This window comes from Diabrotica undecimpunctata, chromosome 1, assembly GCF_040954645.1.
Source record: "Diabrotica undecimpunctata isolate CICGRU chromosome 1, icDiaUnde3, whole genome shotgun sequence".
Lineage (NCBI taxonomy): Eukaryota > Metazoa > Arthropoda > Insecta > Coleoptera > Chrysomelidae > Diabrotica > Diabrotica undecimpunctata.
Window position 1 is genome coordinate 49,473,642 of NC_092803.1, and position 15,277 is coordinate 49,488,918.

Genomic DNA, 15,277 nt, shown 5'->3' on the forward strand with positions numbered 1-15,277 from the left:
AAACGGCAAATTGTAAATAGGGTGATATATTTTTGTTCCTTTAGCAAATTCTTGTTTCAATATTTTGAAAGCTTCCTCCTGTTCTTCTTTCCAATTCCATTTTGTCCCTTTCTTTAACAATTTTATTAAAGGAATTTCTTTTTGGCTTAAATCGGGAATTAATTTCTTGAAATAATTTATCGTACCGAGAAACCCTCGCAATGTTTTTAGATTTGTTGGTCTTGGGTATTCGTCGATGAGCTTTACTCTGTCCTCGGCTAGACTTACAGTTTCGGTGTCAAGTTTGAAACCCAAATAAATCACTTCCTTTTGAAAAAATTGACATTTTTCAATGTTTAGTTTTAATCCCGCTGTGTCCAATTCTTTCAAAATTATTTTGATATGTTCCACATGACTCTGCATATCTTGTGAAAAAATTAATAAATCGTCGATGTAATGGACGATGAACTCTTCATGGTGATTCAAAATGGTATGCAAAGCTCGTACAAGTGCTGCACAGGCACTTTGTAATCCAAACGGAACTACCTTAAATCGGTATACTATACCATCAATTGAAAAGGCAGTGTAGTTTCTACACTTTTCAGCCAAAGGTATTAACCAAAAACTATGCTTTAGATCAATTTTTGAGAAAATATGTGATCCCGTGATCCTTCCAAAAATGGCCTCGATATTTAACGGTGATTCATATTGTGATACTGTGTGTTGGTTGATATTTCGGGCATCTAAACAGAGTCTTAACTCTCCACTGCTCTTCTTCACTATCACAATTGGGTTAATATAGGGTGAGTCACATCTCTCAATGATTTGATCTTCCAACATTTTTTTGATTTCTTGCTTTACTTCTTGCCGATACTTATAAGGAATTGGATAAGTCTTCGATCGAAAATTTCTCAAGTTTTTCACCTCAAATGAGTGCTCGTATTTTGTTGCCACTCGGTTTTCCTCATTTATCAGCGTTTCATAGTCTCTTAAAATTATACGCAAATCATTTTCTTTGCCTTCTCCACATATCAATTTTTTTTTTCTCCCATCAAATTTTTCGCACATATTCACCGTGTACTCCGTGTCTTCTTCAAACACCACTGTCTCCATTGTGTCCTCTTCATTTTCCTTTGTGTTTTTTTTTGTTGGGCTCGTCTCTTCTTTTGAGGAATCCCAAGTTTTGCTTTTATTTCTTGTCAAAATTTTTCCATCTTCTTCTCCTGAGCTCGTCTCATCTTTTGAGGAATCCCAGGTTTTTTTTTCTTTGATCTTTTTCAGACCTTTTCCCCTCTTTCTTCCTTTTCCTTTCTTCGTCGCCAGGTTCATTTCCACCGTTTGTTCTTTCTCTGATTCGTCCGTAATTTGTTTCTCTTGTTCCTTATCCTGTTCTTCTTCTTTTTCCTTGGTTATTTTCATCGTATTGGTTTTGAAGTCGATCACTACATGTTTTTCCGTTAATTCGTCAACGCCTACAATCATGTCATGTGACATATTCGGCATTATTACACATTGAAGTGCATACATATTTTTTTTCAATCGTACCATTACTCGTATACCTTCATTTATTGTTGCCAATGTCCGTTTATTTGCGCCCACTAAATTCACCCTAGGTATTTTATAAATTAGACTTGTTAAATTTACTTCTTCGATTAATTTTCTGTTGACCAGTGTTATTTCAGAGCCTGTGTCTATCATAATTTTAATTGGTTTCTCATTTATAAATCCATCCACAAATTTTAAATTAACTCCATTTCTCTTTTCATTGTTTCCTGCCAGTTTAATAAATTCCTTGGGGTGACAAAAAATTCCTGTTTGTTTCTTCGTTTTTAGTGAGCGCCTTCTTGAAAACACGCCTGTTGTTCTTCTGTGTTTTCTCTCCCGTCATCTTCTCTCTCATATTCATTTTCTTCTCTTTGCATATTATTTATTTCTCTTCTGTTCTCTTTTGGTCTATCATTCCCGTATCGATTACCGCGAGATTCCTGTTCATTCCGTGGGTTATTGTATCTGTTTCCTTGGTATGGGCGGTTATTTCTACTCTGATTTTCCCGATCCCTGTTTTCATTCCATCTCTGGGTTCTGGGTTCATAATTCTCTCTTCCGTTCGGTCTATTTTCATATCCCCGTCTAGGTATGAATTCTCGTCTTGTATAATCTCTTCTAAAATTTTGACCTCTATCTCTATATTCTTGGTTTTCTCTTTGTCTATAATTTTCTTGCGGTCTTCTTTCTCTTCTTTCATGCCTATGTGATTCTCTCATTTGCAAAAATTGACATAAGCTGTCAATGTCCTTGTAATTTTGGAGATTTATGTGGTCTTCCAAGGTATCTTCAAAATGTCGCGATATCAACTCTACCAATTGTTCTGATGAATAATTATATTGCAAATGTTTTGCATTATTATAGAGTTGTAATGCGTACATCTTTTCTGATACGCCCATCCTCTCATGGTATTTTCCATTTTGTAACTCTTTATTTACTTGTAGTTGCTGGATTTTTCCCCAGAAATAATTTAAGAATCTTCTCTCAAAATCTTGCCAATTGTCCAATTCTTCTTCCTTGCTGACAAACCAAAGATTTGCCTCTTCTGTGAGATGGTTTCTGATGGTTTCCTTTGCTGTTGCAAACGGTCCTATGTATTTGACTTTTTCCTTTAGGTTATTTATAAAAGGCACTGGGTGTATTTTCCTTATATCCCCGCCAAATCGTACTTTTACGTCTTCTGTGCTATGTACGATGACTTCCTTTCTTTCTACTCCTCTTATCTCCATCTCTGCAATTTGTTTAAATCTCCTTTCCGTTTCTTTCCGGTCTTCTTGTAGCGCATTTTCAAATTTTATTTCTATCTGTTCTAATTCCCTTTTTTGCATACTCTGAATATCCTTCATTTTAGTTTCGATTTCTTCTCTCTGCAATTCTATTTTCCTCTCTGTTTCTTCCCTACTTCTTTCTAAACAGACTTTTATTTCGTTTTCATATTTGTCCATACGCGTTTCCATTTTTTGTTCCATTTTTCTTTGGTTTTCTTCCAAATTGTCCAATTTTTGTTCCGTTCTTTGTTGTGATTCATCCATTATGTGTTTTGTTTCCAGTTGATTTTTATCCATTTTTTGTGACGATTCTTGTATTTGTTGTGTCTGTATTTGCATCATAGCTAATAATTTTTCTAACATCCCTGTTTCTTTTCTTTCCTCCATTATTGTAGCATTTCCTTCATTATCCGATCCTTCATCAATAATTGTTTCCTCTTCTATCTTATCCTCTTTCCTTTCTTGCGTTTTGCTTTGACTCCTTGTGGCCGACATGTTCGTTAGATTATTTATCCCCGCCAAATATAAAATTCTACTGGTCTGTTGCAACAAACGGGACTTTTCCTGTTCAAATGTAATAACTCTTGAGTACGAGTATCAAATTTCAATATCCCACAAATAAATCAAATGGTAAAATATCAAATGTCAAAATCAATCAAATCATTCAAGTATGGTAAAATTATCAAATTTAAATATCACACAAATAAATCAATTATGGTAACCTATAAATTGTCAATATCACGAATAAATCAATTATGGTAAATTGTATCTTAAAAAAAATATATAATCTTTATGTCCTCAATTTTTACATAATATTTCACTTTATCCCCGGCATATAAACTTTCAAATATCTGCTCGTCTACTCCTATCCTTTCAAATTTGCCAACTAGAAATATTTTTCAAAGCTTTACACGTTGGGGGCCATTTTGTTATGCTATTTAAATTGTATTATATTGCTTACTTAGGAAAAATCCTGTCTATATTTATTAAATGAACTAATCTCCAATTAATCACAATAAATCAGCATTAATTAATTACAATCTCAGGCTATTTAAATTGTACGATTTACCTTTGATCGTGGATTCAAAATATTTTCCAATTGGCGTCCTAATCGGGATAGGTAATATGACCTGAATAAAATACATAGAATTTCAACTGAACTATATGTGAGATGTCCTTTATTTTAATGAAATTTTATACAACAATCAATCCTGTAATATTTGCAATATACTAACTTTAAATATATGAGAAGTTGTTTTCTATCATGGACCCAAATGTTATTTTACATTGATTTTTAATATGTGTTATAACTAAGCTCTTTTTATAATTCCTTTTTTTTTTTTTAGTGATCGCAAAATTAACTGTCTCTATTATTTATTCAATTTACTTAATTAATAAATGAAAATCACACTCCGGCTCTAATGAAATTTGACTGACCTTTCCTTCTCTGCCGTTGCAATTCTATGGCCACGCCACAACAAAAAAATCCTTTCTCTGCTTCTGCTCCTATTGTGGTCCAGATGACGTACACCTTTCTCCTATCTGTCCTTGTATCTCCAAATATTTCCGGCTTCGTCTGCTATTAATATTTTTAGGCCCTTTGGTTTTCTATCTCTCTGTACCCCGTTCCTCACACTGGTCAGCTTTTCCACCGCAAATAAACACACCCGGTAAATTACGTCTTCGGGACTTCAAAAAAACACAAATCACAAAGCTCCTTCCTTCTTGGACGACGAAAACTGACTAACTGACCTTTTTTTCTCTCTCCTATCTCATAGCCAAAACCAAACCTCCTTGCATTCAAAATTTGACCAATAAAAATCATCCACCTCTTGTGAGTATATCGTTACCACCCAACTCTCTCTATAAAACGTCATTCGGGTAATTCCAGAAAACAAATCTTCTTTAATTATTCTAACTAAATCTATCTACTTTACAAATATTTCTTACTAATAGCTACAAACGATACCTGTTTCTCAATTCAATGTCTTTTGTTAATAAACTTTTACCGATATAATCTTTCGGGGAGAAAACCACCGCAAATCCCGGTCCATTGTTCAACACTTTCTATAATACACTTTTATTCCGGGTAAAACCATTTCACAATAACCGACTTATTTAAATTTCTTATCGATAATATTTGAAAGTCTTGTCTCTGAGGCCTAATGAACAATTCTTCGAACAACTTAAAATACATATTTTGTCTTATACAGGATGTTTGAAAATTCATATGCCCGTGTCTTTATGAAATATCAATAATTTTAATTTTTATTTAAGTAATAAAATTTGTATATCGGTTTTTTATTGCTTATGGACATTCAAAAGTACAACAATATACATATATAAATATATTGTTATGATTCTAAAATAGATCAAGAATAAAATAAATTTTTGTATGCAAAATACCATGAGATCATAAATATTCAAGACCCTGTATAGGTTAAGAATTTGTAAATATAATGATTTATAATTAAGAATTGTTTTCGGAGAACAGTGAACTTCAATAGTGAATAGTTTCTAAGAACAATTTGTATAGGAAAAACATCTCGGGGTTATTTAGAGAGTATTAAATTTGTTTAAAATCTTACAAATAAAATTATACATGGTTTTGTATCAGATAATAATCTCAAATTAATGTTTGATAGATAATGGTTTGTATATTATTTTTCTTCGAAGGTAATGCTATGAATTAGACGTTATCTTTTACAAATACGGATTTGCCTGTAGACACAAAAGAACGGTTAATTTAAGGAAAAACGTAAGTGGGTAAATACGCTTGATTTCTTAAAAATTAAAAATAGGAAATTTTAAATATATGTAGAAAGAATGAATGTATATGATAGACTAGTAAGAACGAGGGTTGGAGAATAGGACAGTCGATTTGAAAATTGAACCAGCAGATTTCAATCATTATGGTTTTACCATCCAGAACGAGAAGTCCAGTTTGAGAATAGTGTGTGAAAAATAAGTATAAGTTGTTATTTGTGAGTTGAAGTTGGTGATAAGAGAATAGTTGAAGGCGAATCGAGACCAGGTCGAGAATCCCAAACTCTTTGTGTCCTAAGAGACTCCTAACTCTGTAGGTGAAGAAAGAAAATTTATATAAAGCTTGTACGAGATAACCAGTCGAGGCAGGAAAACCATTTGGCTGAAAGAGTGCCATTATTATTATTTTGAAACGAGTCGAAGGTTTAATTTTGGAGAGAGGGAGTGCTGTTTTGTGTAACAGTTTTGGAAGGAGGAAGCAGAGCCACACGTGTTTGGAGAATTGGACAGTTTTGCGGGAACACAATCCGGAGGCTAAATCAGTATCCGTCGGGAAACATCGCAGAGAGTAAATCAAAAAGGTCAGTCAAATTATTTGTGAAATCAGCGTTGTATTTGTACCATATGTATATGTTTTTTTAAAACCCACATCATAGAGTAATTGTTTAAAAAGAATTAAATTCACAAATCAGATAATTGGCACATAATAAAATTTTGTTTGTTTTTTAAGAAAATTAATTGGAACAATTTTTACAATAAATTAAATAACTTGGTTTAAGAGGGAGATAACAAAATTAAGTTTTTTTTTGTTCTAAGGAATAGATAATAAATTGTCCACGAGCTTTGTTTTTATATTTCTATATGGTATTAAAATAAATGGTATTTTTTTAAAAAAGGTCATAAATTATGTATATAATATTTATTCTCCTTGTCTATCCTAAAGAAAGCCAGCATCATGAAAATACTAGAAGCCACGAATTGAAGGTAAAATATTTTTGTTTTGCAGTAAAGAACCCTGAAAAATTCAATATAATTTAATAAAATTTAACTTAATTTAAACTCAAGCAGATCATAATATATATATATATATATATATATATATATATATATATATATATATATATATATATATATATATATATATAATATTCGTAATCACCAAAAATCAATAAAAGGTCGTGGCTAGAATATCAGCCACCCCCGTTCGTTTGTTCATATGCGCCAACTTTGGTGAGGGAGACATCAATAATCACCCCAACAGTTTTGCTATCCTTTTGTGTTAATGCGGTATTATTTGCTGATATCCTGATTGTGTGCGTCGCTACATGGTAGCGACTATCATTGCGGGAAAAAACTTATTATGAACTGATTATTTAAATTTTCAGTTTTGGTTGGTTTACGTTGAAATAAAGTACACATTAAAATAAAACTAATTAAATTTAAATAAGGTGGAAGAATTCACCAATATTGGAAGTTCTGGAAGGTTTATTTATAATAGGTAGTACAAAAATCAGAAAAAAATCCAAAATATACATATTTTTGATGCCAATAAATGTTTGGTGCATGCGCTCGATTTCCAGTCTAATTTTCCATTTCCATGACGCTTTCCAACATTCCTAAGGGTTGTTTTTACCAACTATGACTTATGTTCTCCTAATGCAAATACTCCCTTTCTGGATAACGCTACCGGCAGAGTTTATAGAAGTTGGAAAGTTTCCCTTTGGAAAGACCCGTAGTCTTACTCCAGGATATACCAACATATCCTCGGGAGTTACTGGGGTAAGGGATTTTCCAGAAAAAGGAGTTCTCCACTTCGCTTTGTCAGGACAACGTTGGAAAGTGCAGCCAGGAGAGCAGCAAAAATCGGAGGTTGCATTATCCTTTGCACCCTTTATTTGCCGGTAGTTATCGATTTGTTGTTTCTGCGATTGACCTGTTGATAGCTGTAGCAAGACACGAATCAAAAAATTGTAATTATGAATGATTGTCGTAAAATAACTTGATTGCGTAAAATTATTATGAAAATTTTAAATACTTTACTATTTAAACAATATTCTTGATGCTACTCTAAACTAAAATGTATCTAGTACAACAGCTTGTAGCTGCCAATCTGTGACAAATAGACTTCTGTCTGATACGATTATCCACACATATAGAAGCACGCACACACACAGCTCACTCACAAAACTTGAACTTAACTAGGACGACACATCAGTTGTGTTAACTCTTTCTAAAAAGTCGTTTAGATACCCTACAAACCTATCTTAGTTAACAAGGACACGGACAGGGAAAGTTTCAAAATTATACTCTAATAAAGGATGCTGACTTGGCAGTGCCATTAAAACCAAAAGGGCACCTGAAAATTGAGGTGGAAATACCGTAAACGACAAAAATCAAGTAGTCTGGAAAAATTCCCCTAAAATTTATAGAAGATTGGGGGGAACAATCTTCACAAGAAATCTTGGAACTGGTTTTTAAAAAATCGAAGTCGGAGAGAAGCTGGCCGCAGACAATACTATACGATAAAAGTAAACTAGCTTACTTTTCAACTACAGAAAGAGATCAAAAACCTTAGGGCTGAATCCACAAGACTTACAAATGACAAAAAAAATATTAAAATTGTTAAAATATCAGTTATGCAAACACCTATCAAAAACAAAGATGAGAGCTGGGTGAGAACAAATCCTTATTCGATAGAAGTAAACCCTAATTTGAAAGAACAGTAATTATTCGATAAGCTAAGATTATTGTTTTGATCTTATAACTGGACTGGTACTTACAAAACTCCCCAGAAATTTGTATTAAGTTGATAAACCTGTTGAATTCGTCTTTCATACTAAAATATATTCCACAACTATGGATTCTTCTTCTTCTTCCTCTTTATAAGCAATTCTGCTTGTTCAGTGGCGGATTAATACTGGCGGATTATAAAAGGTTGTCACTCCATCTTTTGCGCGGTCGTCCGATACTTCTTTTGCCGATTGGTGACTTATCTCTTGCGATTTTGACGACACGGGTCTCCTCAGTGTCAGGTCTTGTTTTTGAGGCATATGTCATTATTAGTCTTACACTGGCTTTAGCTAAAATCAAATTCTTGACTTCATCTCAGTGTTAATGTGACTGTTTCGCCATATAGTGTTATTAAGGCATCCTGCCAATCTATTTGTTTTTTGTAATTGATCTCACACTTCTGTGTCCAGGTCTTCATAGCTAGATAGTGTAATTCCCAGGTATTTTATTTCCATTACTTGTTCAATACTGATGCCATCAATTTCTATTTTACATCTGGTTAGTTCTTTGATGCTGGTATTTTTTTAGCTTTCTGAGATGGGATTGTCATATTAAATTCTTTTGCTCTTATGTTAAATCTGTGGACCAGTCTTTGCAGACTATCTTCATCTTGGGCTATCAATATTGCGTCGTCTGCGTAACAGAGTATTTTGATTTCTTTGTTTCCCATCTGTATCCTCTTCCTTTGTTAACGGTTTTGATCGTTTCATCCATGATCAAATTGAAGAGCATGGGGCTCAATGCATTCCCTTGTCTTATTCCTCTACCTATTTCTATAGGTTCTGTAAGTTGTCCATCTATTCTAACTTTCATTTTGTTGTTTTGGTAGATGTTTTCGATAGTTTTTATAATATTTAGAGGGATTTCTCCATTCTAAAAAGATGGATTATATCTTTGACTCTTACTCTGTCAAATACTTTCTTTAGGTTTTTTTTCTTTAAGTGATTTTTCAGTAATTTGCTTTATAAAGAATATGAACCCTGCTAAACTTATCACCTGTTGTTCACCTGCTAAACTTATCCTCTGATTTATTAGCACTTATAAAATTTTAGTTGTAAGTTTTAACGTAGTATTTAACAAGTTTATACCTCTGCAGTTTCCTGGCTGTTTTTTATCTCCTTTTTTGAATAGTAGAATTAGTTCACTTATTCTCCATTCTTCCGGTATTTTATTGTGTTTTATAATTTTTTTAATTAATGTTGTTAATTATTTGTTCTGTCATTGCTGCTCAACAATATTTTAGTAACTCGTTTGGTATCCCGTCTTTACCTGCTGCTTTTCTATTCTTTAGATTTTCAAGTATTTTTCGAACCTCCTGTACATTTATATTAAGTTCTTCGTGTGTAGTAATTTCTGGTGTTTCCGGTTCTAGCGTTTTTTATTCTTCCTCTGCATGGGGCTTTTTTAGGTAGTCAATCCACGTATCCTTTTCTATGTGTTTTAGTTTTATTAAGTACTTTACCTCCGTTCTTTGACCTTTAATGGAGCGCCATATTTCCTATTGCAGACCGTAAAAATCATGTTCCATTTTTTTCGAAAAGCGTTCCATGGAATCTTGTTACAGTAATAATAATCTCAAAACCTTTTAAGCCGCCAGTGAAACAACATTTTATCGACTTATATCAGCATTACCAATTATGTCGAAATACTTTAAAAAAGCTTCTGCTTAACATGTTTAAAATCATATTCGAAGAAAGATGACTTATGCATAACCACCAATTTGGATTCCAAAATCAACACTTCACTATTGATTAAGTACATCGGATCACCAATGTAATCGAAAGGCCATTTGAAGGAGAAGTCTACTCGGCAATATTTTTTTTGATATTGTACAAGCCTTGGACAAGGTCGCATAAAGGATTAGACCACAAACGTTTAAAAGTCAATATTCAAAAAAAAATGAAATCATACTTATCAGAATAAAATTTCAGAATTTTCTGCCCTACATCCCTCTTCTAGTAACCTGCACTGTTACTTAAACAAAATGTTAAGAATACTATGACGATTATATGACTATTGATAACAATAACATTGGATGTAGTAAGAAATTTTAAGTTGTGATTGAAGTGAAGAAGTGGACAAATAAATGACGAATTAGATTTGAAATTGAAAAATCAAATTTAAATTTGCATATGTCGTTTTCAACAATAATAAAATTAAAAATACTTGGTTAAAGGTTCCACTCTGTCAACGTATAATAAGCTATTTCTGTATCAATAGTTCTTAAACTAGTTAAAACCACTTAAAACTTACTTCATAAGTTCCTTCATACTTCATCCATACTTGGATATAAAAAACCGTCAATGAGGTGATAAAGAAACAAGTCTGAGGCCATTAACAACGACAAAAGTAGCATGCGAACTTAAGAGGTTCTGCTGCTTCTGGATAATATAAATGTCATGTAGACGTCTTAAAAACTGAACCATTTGATTTGGTATACAGTTAGTGAAGAAAAAAGCAGAGAAAGTGAGGGAGTATACACGTCAAAATGTAATGTACTAAATTGTAGATACTAGAACACTGGATCGCTAATAAGTGTAACTCATTTTATTTGGTTTTATTTGTTATAGTGGATTAGGTTAAGTTAAAGAATTACTAATTTGTCTTGAAATACTAGATTGTAATGTAAGTTACATCTAGTTGATTATTTAATAAAAAAAGTCTTACTCTGAAATATATCTACATATTGTTGTGGATTTATTAAAAGGTTCAATATTTATAACACTTACGGATTTAATTTATTTCTTTATTTATATTAACTTATCTGACAATAATTTATTATATCCGTACGTACAAATTCGCGAGCGCGGGTCTTGAGTATTAACTGTCCCTCCATATAAAAATGTTGTATTTATATACGAAATCCTGATATACTGGAATAGTCGAGAACATCAAGTTGGAGAATTCACCATAATTTGAATCTAGACTTCCACCGAAATTTCTACAATAAAACAGAATAATTAGTCATAAAAGTTAGGCCAGTATATTTATCGTAACATTGCCCCCCTCTTAAAAGATGGTTCCTCCTGGAACCTTGTCGGGACTGGAACCGGAACTGTATGCTGGTATCGGCAACTGGACCCTCTTTTACAACTTCCAGTTGTATAAAAATGACAAGGGACGGTTTTCTCTCCGCACCAGTAACTATGCGGATTGCAACAGACTAACACCTGGACTTCGGTGTCTTTAAAGATCTCCTCCACCATATTTCGGATAACCCTCCAATCTAATTGGCGGCACTCCAACTTTGGCATGGCTAACTTTTGCACGTCGGACTCTAGTACGTGCTCTCTCAATTGAAGTAAGGCTTCCCACACATCTCGGTAGGTAGGTTGGTCACGGGCAGTGTCTTTTGTTACCAGGTAGAAAAGGTAACGTGATGCATCTTGGAGTTTCAAGGTTTTACCGGGAGCTGGCACCTGGCATTGAAGTTCTGCAACTCGACCAAACTTCCTTCGAAAGACGGATGCCAACCCTGGTGCGTCTTTGATACTGGCCGGGATGGTAAGGGCCAGCGAGTAGTCATCGGGGAGCGCGAGTAGATCTTGCTTTTCTTCAGTGGTAACACCATGTCTTGCTTTACCGGTACCTCCATAGGCACCCATGAATTCCTCAAACGTGAGGTCAAACACATCTTGGACTTGGTTTACTTCCACTTCTTCATCTACGTCGTGGTCACCTTCGAAAGATGCCAACCGGTTATGGTGTACTATCATCGGCTTTCCCCTCGGAATCTTGCTTATTCGGTAGATGACATCGTTGATCTTCTCCATGATGAGGTATGGACCTTCCCAAAACTGCTGCAGTTTGGGAGAACAACCTATTCGCTTCTTGGGATTATACAGCCATACTTTGTCGTTCTTCTTAAAGCAACCCTTTTCGGCTTGTGTATCGTACCGTTTCTTCATTCGGTCGCTAGCGATCTGAAGGTGGGAACGGACCAACTCATGTACATCGTCCATTCTTCTTCGTAATTCGATCACATAATCTTCACCTGCTACATCTTCTCCAGGTCGACACCCAAATTCTAGATCACAAGGTAGTCGCATTTCGCGTCCGAATAGGACTTTGGCTGGTGTCTGGCCTGTTGATTCGTTAACAGCAGATCTGTAGGCCATTGTGAAGAACGGAAGGTATTGGTCCCAGTCTCGCTGATGATCGGACACCATCTTTGTCAAATACTTGCCAACTGTCCTATTCATTCGTTCTACCATACCATCCGATTGCGGATGATACGCGGTAGTTCTTGTTTTCTTCATGCCTAGTCTATCACATATTCCTTGGAATAGATCACTTTCGAAGTTCCTGCCTTGATCACTATGGATCTCCAAAGGCACTCCAAATCGGCTGATATATTCTTGGATCAACTTATCTGCAACGGTGGCGGCCTTCTGGTCTGGAAGTGCGTAAATCTCGACCCACTTAGTGAAGTAATCCATTACTACCAACATGTACTTGCCCCCATTTTCACTTTCTGGAAATGGCCCTGCAATGTCCAAAGCTATTCTTTCAAACGGGCTTCCAACATTATATTGTCTCATAGGAGCTCTCCTTTTCCGGTGAGGCCCGTTACTCGTAGCACAAATAGTACATTTCTTACACCAGTCTTTTACGTCGTCGGAACTGTTCATCCAATAAAACCGTTCCCGAATTCGCTGAAGGGTTTTCCTTACACCAAAATGCCCTCCCGATGGACTGTCGTGTAACTGACGAAGTACTTCGGCTATTCTGCTCTTTGGGATCACCAACTGTCTTCTCTTCTCTGAACCGTCATCATTTTCCAGGACTCGTTTAAGCAAGCCATCTTCGATGATAAATGAGTCCCACTGGGCCCAATACGTCTTAACTACTGAGCATAGGTTTGATATTTCCTGCCAAGGTGGTCGACGGTTTTCCTCTTTCCATTTTCGGATTTTCTGTATAACTGGATCTCTCTCTTGTTCTTCCCTTATCTTAGTAGGCGTCCAGTCGTCGTTGACAATCGTCGTTCTTAGCACTGCTGCTTCCTTGGATTCCGTTTTGTTGCAGTGGGGACACTCTGCTGGGCATGGCCTTCTGGAAAGAGAATCAGCGTTTCTGTGGCTAACTCCGGCTCGGTGCTCAATCTTAAAATCGTATTCTTGGAGTCGTTCGATCCACCTGGCTATCTGACCCTCTGGATTCTTAAACTGCATCAACCACTTAAGGGCGGCATGGTCGGTTCGGATTAGAAACTTTCTGCCATAGAGGTATTGATAGAAGTGCTCTACTGATTTAACTACTGCTAGAAGTTCTCTCCTCGTGACGCAATAATTCCGCTCAGGTTTTGAAAGAACTTTACTAAAATATCCGAGGACTCGTTCCTGTCCTCCTTGAATCTGAGACAGCACTCCTCCAATTCCCACATTACTTGCATCTGTATCTAAGATGAACTCTCCTTCTGGCAGTGGATACCCTAAAATTGGTGCTGTTATTAAATGCTTTTTCAAGGTCTCAAAGGCATTTTGGCAGTCTGTATCCCAGCGGTAATCTCTTGCTTCCTCCGTAAGTCGCGTTAATGGCTTAGCGATATCTGCAAACTTCTTAATAAACCTCCGGTAGTAAGTACATAGTCCAAGAAAACTTCTCACTTGATGTTTGTCAGTTGGTTTTGGCCATTCCTTAATGGAATCGATTTTTCCTTTATCCACGGCCACTCCTTCTTTACTGACTATATGACCCAGATAATTGACTTTACCTTGAAATAGCTGGCACTTCTTGGGGTTTAGCATCAATTGGGCAGCTTTAAGTCGATTAAAAACGTTTTCTAAATTCCTCAAATGATCTTCGAATGTCTCCCCCAAGACGATTATGTCATCTAAATAAACCAGGCATGTTTTCCAAGATAACCCTCTCAACACATTTTCCATAAGCCTCTCAAATGTCGCAGGAGCATTACAAAGTCCAAATGGCATAACGTTGAATTGCCACAATCCAGATCCTGTGGTGAAGGCTGTCTTTTCTTTATCGACTGGGTCCATTTCTACCTGCCAGTATCCAGACTTCAAATCTAAAGTAGAAAACAATTTACTTCCAGCCAATGTGTCCAATGTGTCATCGATCCGAGGCAGAGGATAACTATCTTTCTTGGTAACGTTGTTCAGCAAACGGTAATCCACACAGAACCTCGTCGTTCCGTCTTTCTTCTTAACCAGGACCACCGGAGAGACCCATGGACTCGTAGAAGGTTCTATCACCCCGTCTTTCTTCATTTCCTGAACAATCGTTTCAGCTTCCTCTCTCTTCGCCTGTGGTAATCGTCGAGCTGTTTGACGAATTGGCTTAGCATTACCAGTATCAATTTTATGCTTAACAACGGTAGTTCTTCCCGTCTTTCCTCCTTTCGGTACGAAAATATCACGATACTGCCGCAGAAATTCCCTTAATTTTCTTTTCTCCATCTGATTTAGAGACTGTCCTGCAACTGCAACCATTTGGTCGAATTTGTCGTTGGAATTATCAGATGTTGTCGCCTGACGGATTATGGATGTCACAGGTACACAAGTTCCTACTTTTGTCTCTTTCTTTATGGTCACTGGGTAGTCGTTGACATTGATAAGTCTCACAGGAATTTCTTTAGCCGAAGTCACCAATTCCTTTCCAATTATGATTCCACGACCAACCTCATCGTCGTGGTTCCAAGGCTCCATCATAACAGGTCTCCCTTCGTCTACAATTCCCTGTAGTCGCGCTACTATGATCGTTTCGCTTCTCGCAGGCACGACTGTATCTTCTGTAATGGCTGCTTGCACAGTGTTGTCATTATGTGGATGGAGAAATACCTCCTCGTTGCCAACTTTGATTACCTTATTCTTAAAATCCAATTGGAATCCATGCATATTCATTACGTCCATTCCTAATATAACATCCTCTTCGATGTCAGCAACTATAACAGTATGGACAAACTTTTC